This window comes from Oryctolagus cuniculus, chromosome 12 (genome assembly GCF_964237555.1).
Source record: "Oryctolagus cuniculus chromosome 12, mOryCun1.1, whole genome shotgun sequence".
Classification (NCBI taxonomy): Eukaryota; Metazoa; Chordata; class Mammalia; order Lagomorpha; family Leporidae; genus Oryctolagus; species Oryctolagus cuniculus.
The window spans coordinates 98702471-98716220 of record NC_091443.1 but is presented as its reverse complement, the minus strand read 5'-3'; the positions used below and the strand labels follow the sequence as shown (position 1 = coordinate 98716220).

General features: G+C 52.6%; 1 long non-coding RNA gene across 1 annotated transcript; it reads left to right on the top strand.

The window, feature by feature from the left end:
* Positions 1-374: 374 nt before the first annotated feature.
* LOC127485718 (uncharacterized) lies at positions 375-13290 on the top strand. The gene is made up of 3 exons (XR_011381036.1): positions 375-614; positions 10190-10447; positions 11749-13290. It is a non-coding gene; the product is annotated as an uncharacterized lncRNA (long non-coding RNA).
* The last annotated feature ends 460 nt before the right edge of the window (positions 13291-13750 follow it).

Here is a 13750-nt window from a genome sequence, read left to right as displayed (position 1 = left end):
TAAAAGTTAAAAAAAAGAAACTCAATAATAAAACACCATTTCTATTCTAAAGGTCAAATCAAGTGATTTCAATTTCTTCAGTTAAACCTGGCTTCTCTGGCAATCCAGATCCCATTTTACAAAATGACTTAACAGACGCCTTGCTTCCAGACTAAGATATTAAGCAAGAAGCACAAATAAAAATGAAAACTGTACAACTAATGCTGGAGTTAAATTGAGCATAAGCAGGACGATTTGTTTTCACGCAGTAAGACCTCACGGAACCCATTTATGAACCCCTGGGGGAGGCACCATTCAGATACTATTAGATAAGCAGTTTAAAAATTTTGAGTTAGTTTCTAAACTGTGGCATGCGGGCTTTCAATTCAGACCCTCAACATGCTGGTGCGTTTGAATCCTTTCCTGTGCAGTAAGCTAAATCATCTGCACGTGACGCAGAACACAGCTAACTGGAGTTCAAGGCTGTCCCACGTCAGTCAACCTCCGAGTACCCAGTTCCTCACCGAGATGGTTTTCCAGGATACAGCTAATGAACACAGCCCAAAGTTAATTTGACTAGCGCTGCCAACAGCAGAAGAGCCTGGCTAACCTACAGACCTCATCCGAAAAGGGTGGTATGTAAGCGGCTGTTTCTCCCCCACCCCCTCTTTTAAGACCAGCGAACTGCAGCGGAAAGGGTGCTGAGGGGCAGGCGAAGGGCTCCGGCCGGCCGGGGACAGCTCCTTTCACGGAGATTCCCCCTCGCCGTGCCAGAGGTCGTCTGGAATCGGCAGATCGCCGCTTCCTATTTCAGCGATCACCACTGGAATGTTCCAAACCGAGGCCCACAGAGCGAGGGAAACAAAGCCAAGCCGCACAGCTGTGGGCACGGAAAGTTTTGCTCCACCGACCGCACACTCCCACCTAGGGGTCGGGCTCGGGGCAACCGCAGCAGCGGGAGGCCGGGGTTGCCCGGGAGGGGGGCGCCCAGCAGCTGGCGCGGCTGCATCTGACGCTGGGGGTCCGCGGGGGCGAGCCCCGCACCGCCGCCCAGACTCCGCGGGGCAAAGAGCGACACCCGTCCAGCGGCTCCAGCTCGGCGCGCTGGGTCGGACTCGGGCAGCCTCTCCAGGAGCGGGTGCCTGGGGCTCCCCTTCAAAGGCTTTCGTTCGCAGGGTGGGCTTCGAGGAGCTCACCTGCCCCTCCCCCGCCCCGGGTGGGTCTAGCGGGCACCCCGCGCGCCGCAGTCCTGGCCTGGCGCCTCGGGGGGCAGGGGACACCGCGCACCCGCGCTCGCAAAGTTCGCCGCGCTGCACCCCGAAGCGGCGCCCGACCTCCGGAGCCCGCCCCCGGGGCGGCGCCCAGGACCCCGACTGGCGCCCATCTCCCCAGAGCCCACTCCCGGCCCCGGCCCGCGCCTACCTTGAGCCAGCGCCCGCAGCAAGTGCAGCTGGAGCAGCAGCAGCGCCCACCGCCCGCGGCCCGGGCTGAACTTTGCCGCCTGCCGTCCTCCGCGCTGCCCTGCGCGCGCCGCGCCCTCGCCGGCAATGCCTGGCGCCGCGCGGGGTCCCGGGCGCTCGCGGTCGAGGCAGGGGCCCGGCAAGGACCCAGCGCACTCAGGGAGCGGCGGGCCGCCGGCGGTCACCGAGGGCCGGGCACCGCGGACCATACCGAGGAGCTCCCACCCGGAGCGCCACGCCGCACCGGACGGCTGGGACGGCCCCGGGTGGACGCGGTGCCCGGCGCTGAGGGGCGGCGTCCCGGGTGCCCGCGTGAGGGGCGCGGCAGGGGTCGAGCGAGGCGGAGGAGAAGTCGTCAGCGGGGGCAGTTCTCGTCGCGACGCCCGGAGCCCTTCCGGGCGACCGCCGCGCTGTCACCCGGCGCTGAGGAGAAAGTGCGCCCGCCCGCGCGCCGGCTCTCGCCCTCCGCCGCGGCCGCCGCTCCCCATTCACAGCCCGGCCGCACGCGCCGCCCCCGCTGATTGGCCGAGGGAGGCGGCTCCGCTCCCGGGGCCCGCCCCCACGGCCCTCGCTCGTTTTCAAACTCGACGCGCCCGCCCGCCTGCAATTTCGCGCCGGCAGCGGCGCTGGACTCGGGCGACTTCCCGCGCCGGCAGCGCCGCTCCAAGTGCCCTGGGAGCCGCCCTGCTCCCCGCCCGGGGCTCTGCGCTTGGGGCGCAGTGGAAGGGGCCGTGGGGGTTCCGCGCCAAGTTGCCATAATTGCGAACGAGAAACGGGCGCCATCGGTTTCCTAAACGCTAGGGACAAAAGGCACCGTTTGGTTCAAAGCCGCCGCCTGCTCAGAGGAGTGGACATGGCTTCGTAGAGGCGTCCAAGGTCATGTTTGTCCTGGGGGCCGGCAGCACAGGCCGCCTCCGCCGCTCCCGGGTCTGGAGTAAGGGTCTGTCAAGGGAGGGGTTTCTCCCGGCCGCCCGGGGAGTATGTGGTAAGCATTAGCTGAGTTTATGGGATGAAGTAAGCGCTCCGGAGCTTAGAGGCCCGCGCGTGGCAGGAGGAGGGCTGGAAGGTGACACCCAGCCTGCTGCTGCTGGGAGTCAGCCAGGAGGAGCCCAGGGGCACGTGATGGTGATCGGGTGAGATCACCCAGTGGGGAAGGGCCAGGGGCCCGGGTGTGCGCCCCGAGAGACAGCCGCGTCTGCTGGGGTCCGCATCTGGACCCCAGGCGGGAGAGTGGGGAGCAGCAGGCCAAGGAGTCGGAGCCTGCAGAGCACCTGTGGGTGCTGGCCAGCATGGGGCAACCGAGACCTGGGGCAGCTGCCATGTGGAGGAGGCAGACGCTAGAAGGGACACACACACACACACCAAAAAAAGGCAGGCAGAGATGGATGCTCTGTTCTCTGACAACATCGTGGAGCTTCGAAACGGGCTGTCTTCCCGCCTTGCTGTCCTCAGATGAGACAGGGGCACGGGTGGGCTGTCGTTTGTTTGTCGGTATTGCAGGCAGCCCTGAGCTGCTGCAAACTTGCTAGGTTGGCTGAGAGCCTAGGGAGGCTCTCAGTGGGCTCTCTGGGCCAGCCCTGGGCAGTGGCACCTTCTCACTGCCTGTATGTGAGAAGTGCTGGCAGGAGAAACCTCAGCCTTAACCAAGTGACATGACCTGCGCAAAGTCAGCAGGTCCCCTTCCCCCACTGCCCAGTCTCCATTGCTCTGAGCACCTCTGCTTTGCTGTGAGACTGAGGTTTGGGCTACACCCCTGGAGCAGATCGGGCTTTGAGGTCTTCCTACTTGTGACCTTCGGACAATTGTTGACTCCATTGCTGCCCAGAGTGAAGGACACTCCCCATCTCCCGGGGTTGTTGCAGGAAAGGGAGCTAACACACTCCATATATGCTTCTTTTCCATCCCCTCCCTCGTGCCGGTGTGGCCTTGCTAGAGCCACTGGTTGTGTTTGGTCAGCAGCCCTACGTCCTTGAGTGTGCTTTCGAATCAGAGCTGGAGCCCATATCCCCAGCCGTACAGTGCCTGCATGAGCAGAGCTCGGGCTACTTCTTGGCTTCAGGACCCTGCAGAATTGCCTGGAGCCTTGTTTGCTGTGATGTATTCTGCAGTTCGCCGAAAGCTTTGTGGAAACTTGCTTGGAGATTGGAAAGCCCAGGCGGTGCAGGGGCGGTTGTAAGAGATGGATGACGTCACTGCTCCTAGAGAAAGTCCAGAGACCCCTCTGGGAAATTCTAATTCGAAATCTTCCCGCGGAGGCAAGGCTCTATTATCATCTCCGTTCTGCAGTTGAAGAAGTTGAGCCAAGAAAGTTTAATAGATGCAAAACAACTGTGTTAGAGCCAGGACCAGAATCCACCTCTCCTGAGCCCCGTCCTCAGACTGTGTTGCTGCTTCCAGATTCATTAGGTCATTATAGGGGGAGGGGCAGCTTACATGACAGCTGTTCCTTCTTTTAAAAAAAAAAGAGACTACTTCTGTCCAAAAGGCCAATTAATCTCTAACTCAATTTAAAAAAAAAAAAAGATTTATTGGAAATGCAGAAGGACAGAGAGAGAGCAAGCACCTGCATCCATTGGGTCACTCTCCCAGTGGCTGCAATAGCCAGGGCTGGGCCAGGCTAAAGCCAAGAGCCAGGAACTCCATCCTGGCAGCAGGGACCTGTCGCTCCCCGTCTTCGTGGGGGAACGACACTAAGCCCTGCCTAGGCTTCATATCCGAGTCACGGCACCATTATGTCGCTCCCCGTCTTCGTGGAGGAACGACACAGGACCCTGCGCTGTTCTTTCGTCTGCTCGGCCCTCCCCGGGTTTGCTGCTGGTTCTTCCCGGGTTGGCTACTGTCCCTTCCACCTCCGTGGAAGGGCAGTTCCCCCTAGCCACATTCCCCACTTCTGCAGGGGAGCGGCACACCGCCGGCCGGCTCTCTCGGGGGCTGCACAGGTGTTCCCCTTAGATGTTCCCCTTAGATGTTCCTGGTGCATGCCGTCTCTCTCCTCCTTTATAGTCCTCCTCCGCCAACCCCAACTCGGCTGCCCACACGCTGAGCACACTGCTCTCCTCCAATCAGGAGCAAGTCCCACAGTTTATTGGCTGAACTGGAGGCAGCTGTGTAGAAGCTGTTTTCTTCTCTCCCAGCGCCATATTGTGGGAGAGCAGATGCATAGAATAAGTCTTAATTCCAGTAACTTAGTCTAGTCCGAGTTGCTCCCCACAGATCCCCCTTTCTTTTTATTTTTTGGCGTTGATACGCGCCTGTCTTCGGTGTCCCACGGCACACACTCTGCTCTACTTGCTAGAGTTGCCACAGGTTCTTACAAGTCCTATCAATCAGGCAAACCGAATCCGGGTCCTCTCTTCGCCATGTTGTGAGGAGGTTTTTAGGCGCTGATGCGTGCCTGTCTTCGGTGACCTGCGGCTCATACTCTGGTCGAGCCGCCTGCTGGTGCTTACCGCCTTAATCAGGCAGACTGAATCCAAGCTCTCTCATTGCCATGTTGTGGGGTGACTTATTGGTGTTGATTCGTGCCTATCTTCGGTGACCTACAGCTCATACTCTGGTCGAGCTGCCCGCTGGTGCTTACCGCCTTACTAATCAGGCAGACCGAATCCAAGCTCTCTCATTGCGGTATTGTGGGGAGACTATTGATGTTAATAACGTGCCCGTCTTCGGTGACCTGCGGTGCATAAGCTGCTAGCCGCCCGCAGGTGCTCATCGCCTCACTAATCGGGCAGACCGAATCCAAGCCTTCTCATTGCAGTATTGTGGGGAGGCCTTTCTATTTCTCTATTTCTCTATCTCCGGGCATTCCTATTTCTCCCATTTTACTTCTGTCTGCCAACATTCCTATTTCTCTCATTTTACTTCTAAACTTCTGTTTCTCTTATCCCTGCGGCTTCCCGGCACCCGCCCCGAGGCTGCTTCTCGGCAGCTTTCCGGCTCTGAGCCGCTTCAGCCCGCGCCTCTCTCATCTGCACGGCTTCGCACTAGCCCAGCGTTCCCTATCTACTTGAGCCCCGCACACTCTGTCTGCGCGCGGCAGCCTCCGCGAGTCACACAGCGTAGCTTACGTCTCCGCCACTAGCATTCAATCTGAGTTCCCCGGGCTAACCTGGCAAATTCAACCCAGCTCACGTCTCCGCCCCACGATTTGGCTTCCCGTCCTTTGGTCCCCGGGCTAATCAGACGGATCCCAATCTGGCTTACGTTTCCGCTTCTGGTTTCAACTTTTCGCCCCTTATTCCCGGGCTAACTTGAGAATCCCAAAGTGGCTTTCGTCTCCGCCTCGGCCTGCCCCCCGCGGCTTCAATTTCCCTAACATTTTTCTCTACCCGGTATGTTTCCCCAAGCTTTCCTCCAACAATACTCCTCCCTCATTTCTCCTGGCCTCTCCCCACAGTCCGCATCCGAGTCTGTTTGTTCTAGCTTTCACTTTCGCTTTCGACCTTAGAGATTTCTCCCAGCTTCCCCCCGTAGTCCGTATCCGAGTCTATGCCTAGGCTTTCAATAGCTCCTTCCGGCACCTTTTTCGTCCGGCTTTTCCCTAGGCTGTTTGCTAGTCTCTCTCTCTCCGGTATTTTCCCATTTCTTCCCGTTTCTTCCCTCCTAAGTTTCCTATCTGTCCTAGGTTTCCTATCTGAGTCACGGCACCATTATGTCGCTCCCCGTCTTCATGGGGGAACGACACTAAGCCCTGCCTAGGCTTCATATCCGAGTCACGGCACCATTATGTCGCTCCCCGTCTTCGTGGAGGAACGACACAGGACCCTGCGCTGTTCTTTCGTCTGCTCGGCCCTCCCCGGGTTTGCTGCTGGTTCTTCCCGGGTTGGCTACTGTCCCTTCCACCTCCGTGGAAGGGCAGTTCCCCCTAGCCACATTCCCCACTTCCGCAGGGGAGCGGCACACTGCCGGCCGGCTCTCTCGGGGACTGCACAGGTGTTCCCCTTAGATGTTCCCCTTAGATGTTCCCCTTAGATGTTCCTGGTGCATGCCATCTCTCTCCTCCTTTATAGTCCTCCTCCGCCAATCCCAACTCGGCTGCCCACACGCTGAGCACGCTGCTCTCCTCCAATCAGGAGCAAGTCCCACAGTTTATTGGCTGAACTGGAGGCAGCTGTGTAGAAGCTGTTTTCTTCTCTCCCAGCGCCATATTGTGGGAGAGCAGATGCATAGAATAAATCTTAATTCCAGTAACTTAGTCTAGTCCGAGTTGCTCCCCACAGGGACCCAAGAACCTGGTTCCTTTTCTGTGGCTGTCTCTGCATCCCCAGGGAGCTGGACTGTGGGCAGCCACAGGCAGTCGCCCCTTTTGTTTACACTTAAACATATGAATGAAGACATCCTGGCTCAGACAATTAGGCTAAGGAGATTTCAGGGAGAGGCAGGAAGAATGGCAGGAAGAGCCTTGTCAGGAACTCTTTGTAACCCCAAAAGTCTTTTGGATATGTAAATCTTTTGTGTGCCTTCTTGTATTCAACTGGTCACCTTTAAATACTACTGGATTTGTTGATCGGGATTTGTCTTGGCTCCATTCTTTGCATCCTTGTCCCCGCATTCCCACTCTCAGCGAGCACACTGGACTGGAAGCAGAGCAGCAGGGAATCAAACCAGCAGTCAGATAGGGGAGGCGAACATCAAAAGTGGCAGCTTAACTCTCTGCACCACCATATTGGCCCCTCAACTTAATTCTACCCAGCCCAACAAGAAGACCCAAGAAGAGGACGTGTTATGCTTGCACGTTGGCCTTGGAAAGTCTTTAGTGGGATGTTCTGCAAGGCTAGGAGGCACAGGGATGTCACTCCAGGAAGGTGGACATATTTTTCTTTTCGAAAGAAAAAAAAAAAAGACCTGTGGCTGTCCACAGCAAGCAGTTAGGATTCTCTCTGCTTTAAAAAGAGAAAGGAGAGATGTGGGGAGCAACTCGGACTAGACTAAGTTACTGGAATTAAGACTTATTCTATGCATCTGCTCTCCCACAATATGGCGCTGAGAAGGGAGAAACAGCTTCTACACAGCTGCCTCCAGTTCAACCAATAAACAGCAGGACCTGCTCCTGATTGGAGGAGGGCAGCGTACTCGGCGTGTGGGTAGCAGAGTTGGGATTGGTGGAAGAGGACTATAAAGGAGGAGAGAGACAACATGCACCAGGAACATCTAAGGGGAACATCTATCTGAAGGAACACCTGTGCAGCCCCCGAGAGCCGGCCGGCGGTGTGCCGCTCCCCTGCAGAAGTGGGGAAGTGGCTAGGGGGAACCACCCTTCCACGGAGGTGGAAGGGACAGTAGCCAACCCGGGAAGAACCAGCAGCAAACCCGGGGAGGGCTGAGCAGACAAAAGAACAGCACAGGGTCCTGTGTCGTTCCTCCATGAAGAGGGGGAGCGACAGAGAGAGTTTTCAAAACATATGATAATTTCAGGGGAATCAGAGTGGTCCCTGAGCTCATCGGTGCTGGCCTGACAATCAGCCTCACCTGGGAGCCCGTGAGAAAGGCAGCCTGGACCTCCCACATCATCACCTGCGTTTAGCAAGTCTCCAGCTGATTCCTCTGTAAGTCCAGTCTCCTAGGAATGTAATGTGATGACTGGAACCCTCGCTTGTGTTCTCTTCCTCTCTGCACTCATTTCTCTTTCACTTCCTTCTGTGTTCTCTTCTCCCTCTTATGGGCCAGGAGATAAAAAGGAAACTTCCAAAAATGATAGGATTTTAATGTTATTTTTCAATTTTATAAGGAAAGCTTGCAACTTCCTAGAACATCAACAGTTCAACTGTGTATATATTACAGTTCAGAGGCATCTTTGTGTCCGTGTGGAAGAAACAACTAGAGAAAGCAGTAATATTTTGCCATATAGGTAGCTTTTATACATCAATGGGAAAAACACAAGCAAGGCCCATGGAATGAGAAACAGAGTACAGGAACAGGCACATCTCAGAGAAATACAAAGGAAAATAAACATTTGAAGAGACACAAATGGATCCCAAACATGAAAAGACCCAAGCAATAGGGCCAATAAAAAATGTGAACAGACAATGGCCAGAGCTGCAGAGGGTTTCTGGAGATGCACTCATGTATTCTTGGTGAATATATAAATTAAACAGCCATGCTCGAGTTGCTAAATTTTAAATAGGAATTGTCTTTGATTCTCACAAAGGCATAAAGACAGTACAGTACATAGAGCAGATTTAATGAGTATTAAAAGAATAGTTAGAAACATTGATAAATACTTGCTCTATGGAGGTTTTATTATAAAATCAACAAGTTAAACAGGTAAGTATTGTCTTATAAAAGAGCATGTCTATAATGTGGAATAATCCTTTTTTTTTCTTAGAGCATAGATGTCAAATTCAAAACAGGATTTCCTTCAGGGGACATAGAATTACATGCTTTTTTTTTGCTTTCTAAATTTCCAAGTTTGTTTTTTACAATGAAGATAAACTAATAAAGCTTATTTTTAAAAAGCAGATGCTGAGCAGAAAGAAGTCCTTTCTTACCTATACCTCATTAAGAAACATCCCCAATGGGTTCTCAGTGCTTTTGAGAAAAATAATCCCCAACCATCAGAGGCCAAGTTACAACAAGAACTTGTCCACCAGGGATGCTGTGCCCTTCTGTGTGCAAATCACGCCCCACCACTGCACATCCAGGGCATGCCTGAGAGCGGTCCCTGGGGCCCTGTCCCCTGAGAACTCTCCCGACTGGAGGCCTCAGCCCTTCACTCAGATCCCTGCCAACTGCTAAGCCCAGCCTCAGCCTCACCTTTGTTCCATTGCCTGGCAATCCATCAATGAGCCTCCAGGTGCTGCCTTTGAGCCCTAATGGGGCATGTGTTCTGGTTACCTTAGAGCCCAACTAGTTTCCTGAAAACATTTTCAGAAGCTAAAATCTCAAAAAATACCGTTAAGGAAGCTATGGAGAAGAAAGGTACAGAACTTTAGCGAACCTCCAGTTTTCTTTGAAAGTATCCCTCACCCTCAGGTGCCTTGACGTTGCAGGAAACCGGGGTTCCTAACCCCTGACAAGCAGCCTCAGCTGCCTCCCCTAGGTGGCATGAATCAGGAAGTCAGGTGGGAGCCCAGCCTGCGGTTTCACAAGGCCCCCAGGTGATTCTGTGGCAAGTTCAAAAGCCATTGGCAGGTAGTCATCCCTCCCATCCCTGCTTTTCAGCCAGTGTTTACCCGAACACTCAATTAGCGCCAGCCCCAGTGCTAGGCAATAGAGAAACAGCAATTGTGTGATAAGCAAAGGCTCCAAAGGGAATACTGCATAAGGGAGGTAGTATTCCAGAAGTAACAGCTAAACAGAGACCCGTGGATACACAAGGGTGGAGAGAGGCTGTTCCAGGCAGAGGGAACAGCACGTGCAAAGCCAAGTTTGAAACTCAGCTTGAGAACAGTGGAGAACCAAGAGGGTTTTCAATACAGGGATTGTGTAATGAAAAATGCTTTTAGACATAATCATTCAGGCCATGCCGTGGATCGAGATGGGGCAAGACTGGAAGCCAGGAGACCTGCTAGGAGACCATGGGAGCAATTTTAACAGGAAATAACAGCGGCTGGGATGGGGGAGAGGCGACAGGCTAAGGAGCTGTGAGCTAAGGGGGCATCCGGGATGGCAGCCTGTTTTCTGGCTTGGGAGGTTGGGGGAATGTCCATCTGTTTTCCAAAGAGAGGGAACATAGGTGGAGACGCAGAGTTGGTGGGAGGTTCGGATTTGAACTTCTTAACTGTGACGCATCGCTGGGGCATCACTTGCAGATAAGACGTGGATGCCAAATGGCAGAAGCAGAGGAAATGACTTCAAGGCATCTGACCCAGTGTCAAGACATCAGGGCTAAGTGACCTCTAGATTCTGCAATGAAGATATCCTCACAGGCCCTGTGACAGCCTTGGTAGAGAAATTGGTGGCAAGGAGAGAGGATGTTTCCAAGCAGTTGAGCACGAAGGTGCTACAGAAAACGATAAAGTGGTGACAGAACTGAGAGGAGGTTGTTTCCTGCTGACAGGAATCAGGGGGTGAGTAACAGCTCAGGAGGCCGGCCTCTGGGCATGTCTCCTGCATTTGTGCATGGGCTTTAGCCTTGGTCAGGGAGGACAGCATGCAGCTCAGGGGTGGCCAGGGAAGGAGGGAGGGAGAGAGAGAGGAGACCTCAACTGAGGGGAGATTTGGCAGCCTTTAGGGCAGAGAAAATGCAGATGGCTTGAGATGTTTGGAGAAAGAGAGAGACTTTAACAAGGGATTCAGCAGACATCTCTCCACCTGACTTTCACATAAGCCTTTAATCTTCACAACAATCCCCATGTGGTAAAGCACATGTTTTTCCATTTGACTGAGGCTAGGCTCAGATGATTTAAATGATTTGCCCAGGCTGTCTGGCCAGTGAGCGGCGGGGCTGGGGTTTGAACCTGCATCTCCTGATGCAAAGCGTTGCTTCTGCTTTAGGGGTAAATGAGACAAAGATTGTCCATCCTGCATCACGAAAACTTAGTAGAGGGGATCTTAAAGAACATCTTGTTTTAAAGAGGAAGTTGATGTAAAATAAAACAAAACTGCCTTCAATTCCTTTGGGAACAGACCGTGGACATAGGGATGCCCACTGCTAGAGAGGAGGGCTGGGGTTGACCTCAGCACACTGTTCCTGCTATTGTTATGGGTGAAAAGGTAACAGAGAAAGATGATCTCGGTCCTTTGTCTCACAGGAAAGAATTGTCTCACGTGGAAGAGCCATCAGAAGTGTGGGGTGGGCAACTTGTTTCTACAGTAACCTGGGGGCTCAGAAGAGTGGAATCACCACTCCCTTGCTATTCTCATGATAGGATTGGAAGCTCCCAAGGAGTGGGCAGACACCTTGGTTTTTGGTAAAGGCAGCTTTTGGGGGAAAACGTGCAGCAGGATTTAGCACCTTGATCCTGCTGAAGGTAACTTGTGAGGGAAGCAAGCATTGTGCACCCTCTTAGAGGGACTCTGCTTTCCCCATTTTCCATAGGGACCAACGTGCTTGTTAACCCATCTGACTCCGCACTGTCATCTGTGTGAGAATCTGGTGCTTCTGTGCCATCGCTCCAGGTCGTTTCCTTGGCAAAGCACTCATCACTTAGACTGCACTGTGAGTCACATGCAAATGCCACCCCAACTCCCCAGTGCCCCAAAGAGCATGTAGGATGCTGTTCAGAACAAACAGTTGTTGGAAGTATAGATGAAAACGTGTGCGGTCTGGGTGATCATCCAGCTCCTTCGTTACCCAGTGGAATAACATTGAATAAACCAGAATCCCATCCAAAACGTGACATAAAACATCGTCTTACTATACTCACAGGTTCCAGGAATCAGAAATGCAACCAGAACACAGCTGCGAAAGGGTTGAAGGCTGGACTCATCTGGAACTTCTTCACTCACGTGTCAGGTAGCTGGGCTGGGATGACTTCAGACGGGGCTCAGCGGGGACTGTTGACCAGAGTTCATTTATGTGGCTTCTCCGAGTGGCTTGAGCTTCCATACAACATGATGAGGAACGAGGAATTCCCTGAGGACCTGGAGAACCACTCGGAGGAAGGGACTCCTGCAGAGCCCCGGATCCCTGCATTGGAGGCTGATGAGTCCAGATTACAAACCAAAGCCCGCCTCATACACCAGTACTTCCATTAGGTCAGGGCTACGGGCTGAACTGTGTCCCCCCAAAACTCACATGTTGAAGTCCTAAGTCTCAATATACAACTGCATTTGGAGATGGGGCCTTTATAAAGATGATCACATCCAAATAATGCCACTGGGTTGGGTCCTCACGCAATCTGTGTTCTTATCAGAAGAGATCAGAACACAGATGACCCAGAGAGATGACCATGTAAGGACACAGGGAGAAGACGCCATCCCCAAGCCCAGGAAAGAGGCATCAGTGGAGACCAGCCCTGCTCACCTTCCAGATTGCTGAGAAAGTCCACGGTTGATGTTTATGTCACCCAGTCTGTGGTGTTTAGTCATGGCAGGCCTAGCAGACTGGCAGCGGGGAGCCCACTCATCACACAGGCACAATCCCAGCTACTGCCAGGGTGAAGGGTGCAGCACCTGCCATTCTGGCTGAATGACATCCCCGTGCCTCTGGCTTTCCAGGGTTGTGTGGCTGTTTACTTTCTAGCAATTAACCACCCATTTTCTGTCTAATAGTTCATGTTCCACTCACCTCTGGGGCTTAGGATCCTTGGAGAGAAATTTAGGGTTTTTCTACTTTTTCTCTTCTGTGTCATATTCAGTTAGGAAGTGATGCTGACAGCTGATCCATGCCATTGGTTTTGGAAATTTCTGATTGAAGTAGGATGGCAGGACCACATCGGGACTGTGGGGTGGGATTTGTAGATCGATCGATCGATCGATCTATCTACACATACTTATGTATACATATGTATACATATGTACTTTTCATATGAATGAAAAGTCTCAAGAAAGTACACTTCAAATTATATTTCAGTGGTAAGAGTATATCCTTAAAATAACTGAAAAATAACTGAAAATGTGAAAGTTCTGAGTATAGGAACAGTTGTCTCTGAGTGGCAATAATGGGAAAATACTAGAAGCAAGCTAAATATGTAAGATTAGGAATGATTACGCTTCACAGTTTATGTGTATCACGGAATGCTACACTATCATTAAATTTGTGTTTTTAAAGGATTCTTAGTTGCATGGGAAAATGGACAAGAGAGTGTTAAAGTAGGGGAACGTGTTTATGCCCCTTTCTCTTACAAAACATGGAGTATGTGGGCATACATTGGAAGGAGGGATGGGTCAAAGGAGAGATGAAAACAATTATGTGTCTCTCAAGACTCTTTTTTAAGGAGCAAAGAAATAAAAAGTGACTAAAAGGAAACACTTCCTAATATTAATGGTAGTTTTTTCTTTAAAATTTTTCTGCACTTCTAAGAATTCAAAGATGAATGCATTTCACATTATCAAAAATAAAAAGTAAACTATAAAAAGTAACATCTTAACGTGTGGGTGGAACTAGCAGTTGTCTTCCCCCAGGTGTGGGTGCCACACCTTGCCCGTCTCCTGCTGAGTGACATTTGGGATTTTCAGGAATGCCGGCCTCTCCCTAGCCTTCCTTCCCTTTCTCTTTCTTCTACTACTTCTCCTCCAAGATGACATTGCAGCTGAGGCAGCCCCTGGCCCAGCTGGCTTTGTATGCTGCTGACAGTGGCACCAAAGAACATTTGGTGGGAGAAGGCATCACAAACTTTAGGAGCTATTAGGGGCTTCCAGAACCTTCTAGTTCAACATAGCTGTTGATCCCGCTGTCAGCTAGAAAAGTAAGGCACGGACAGCACAAC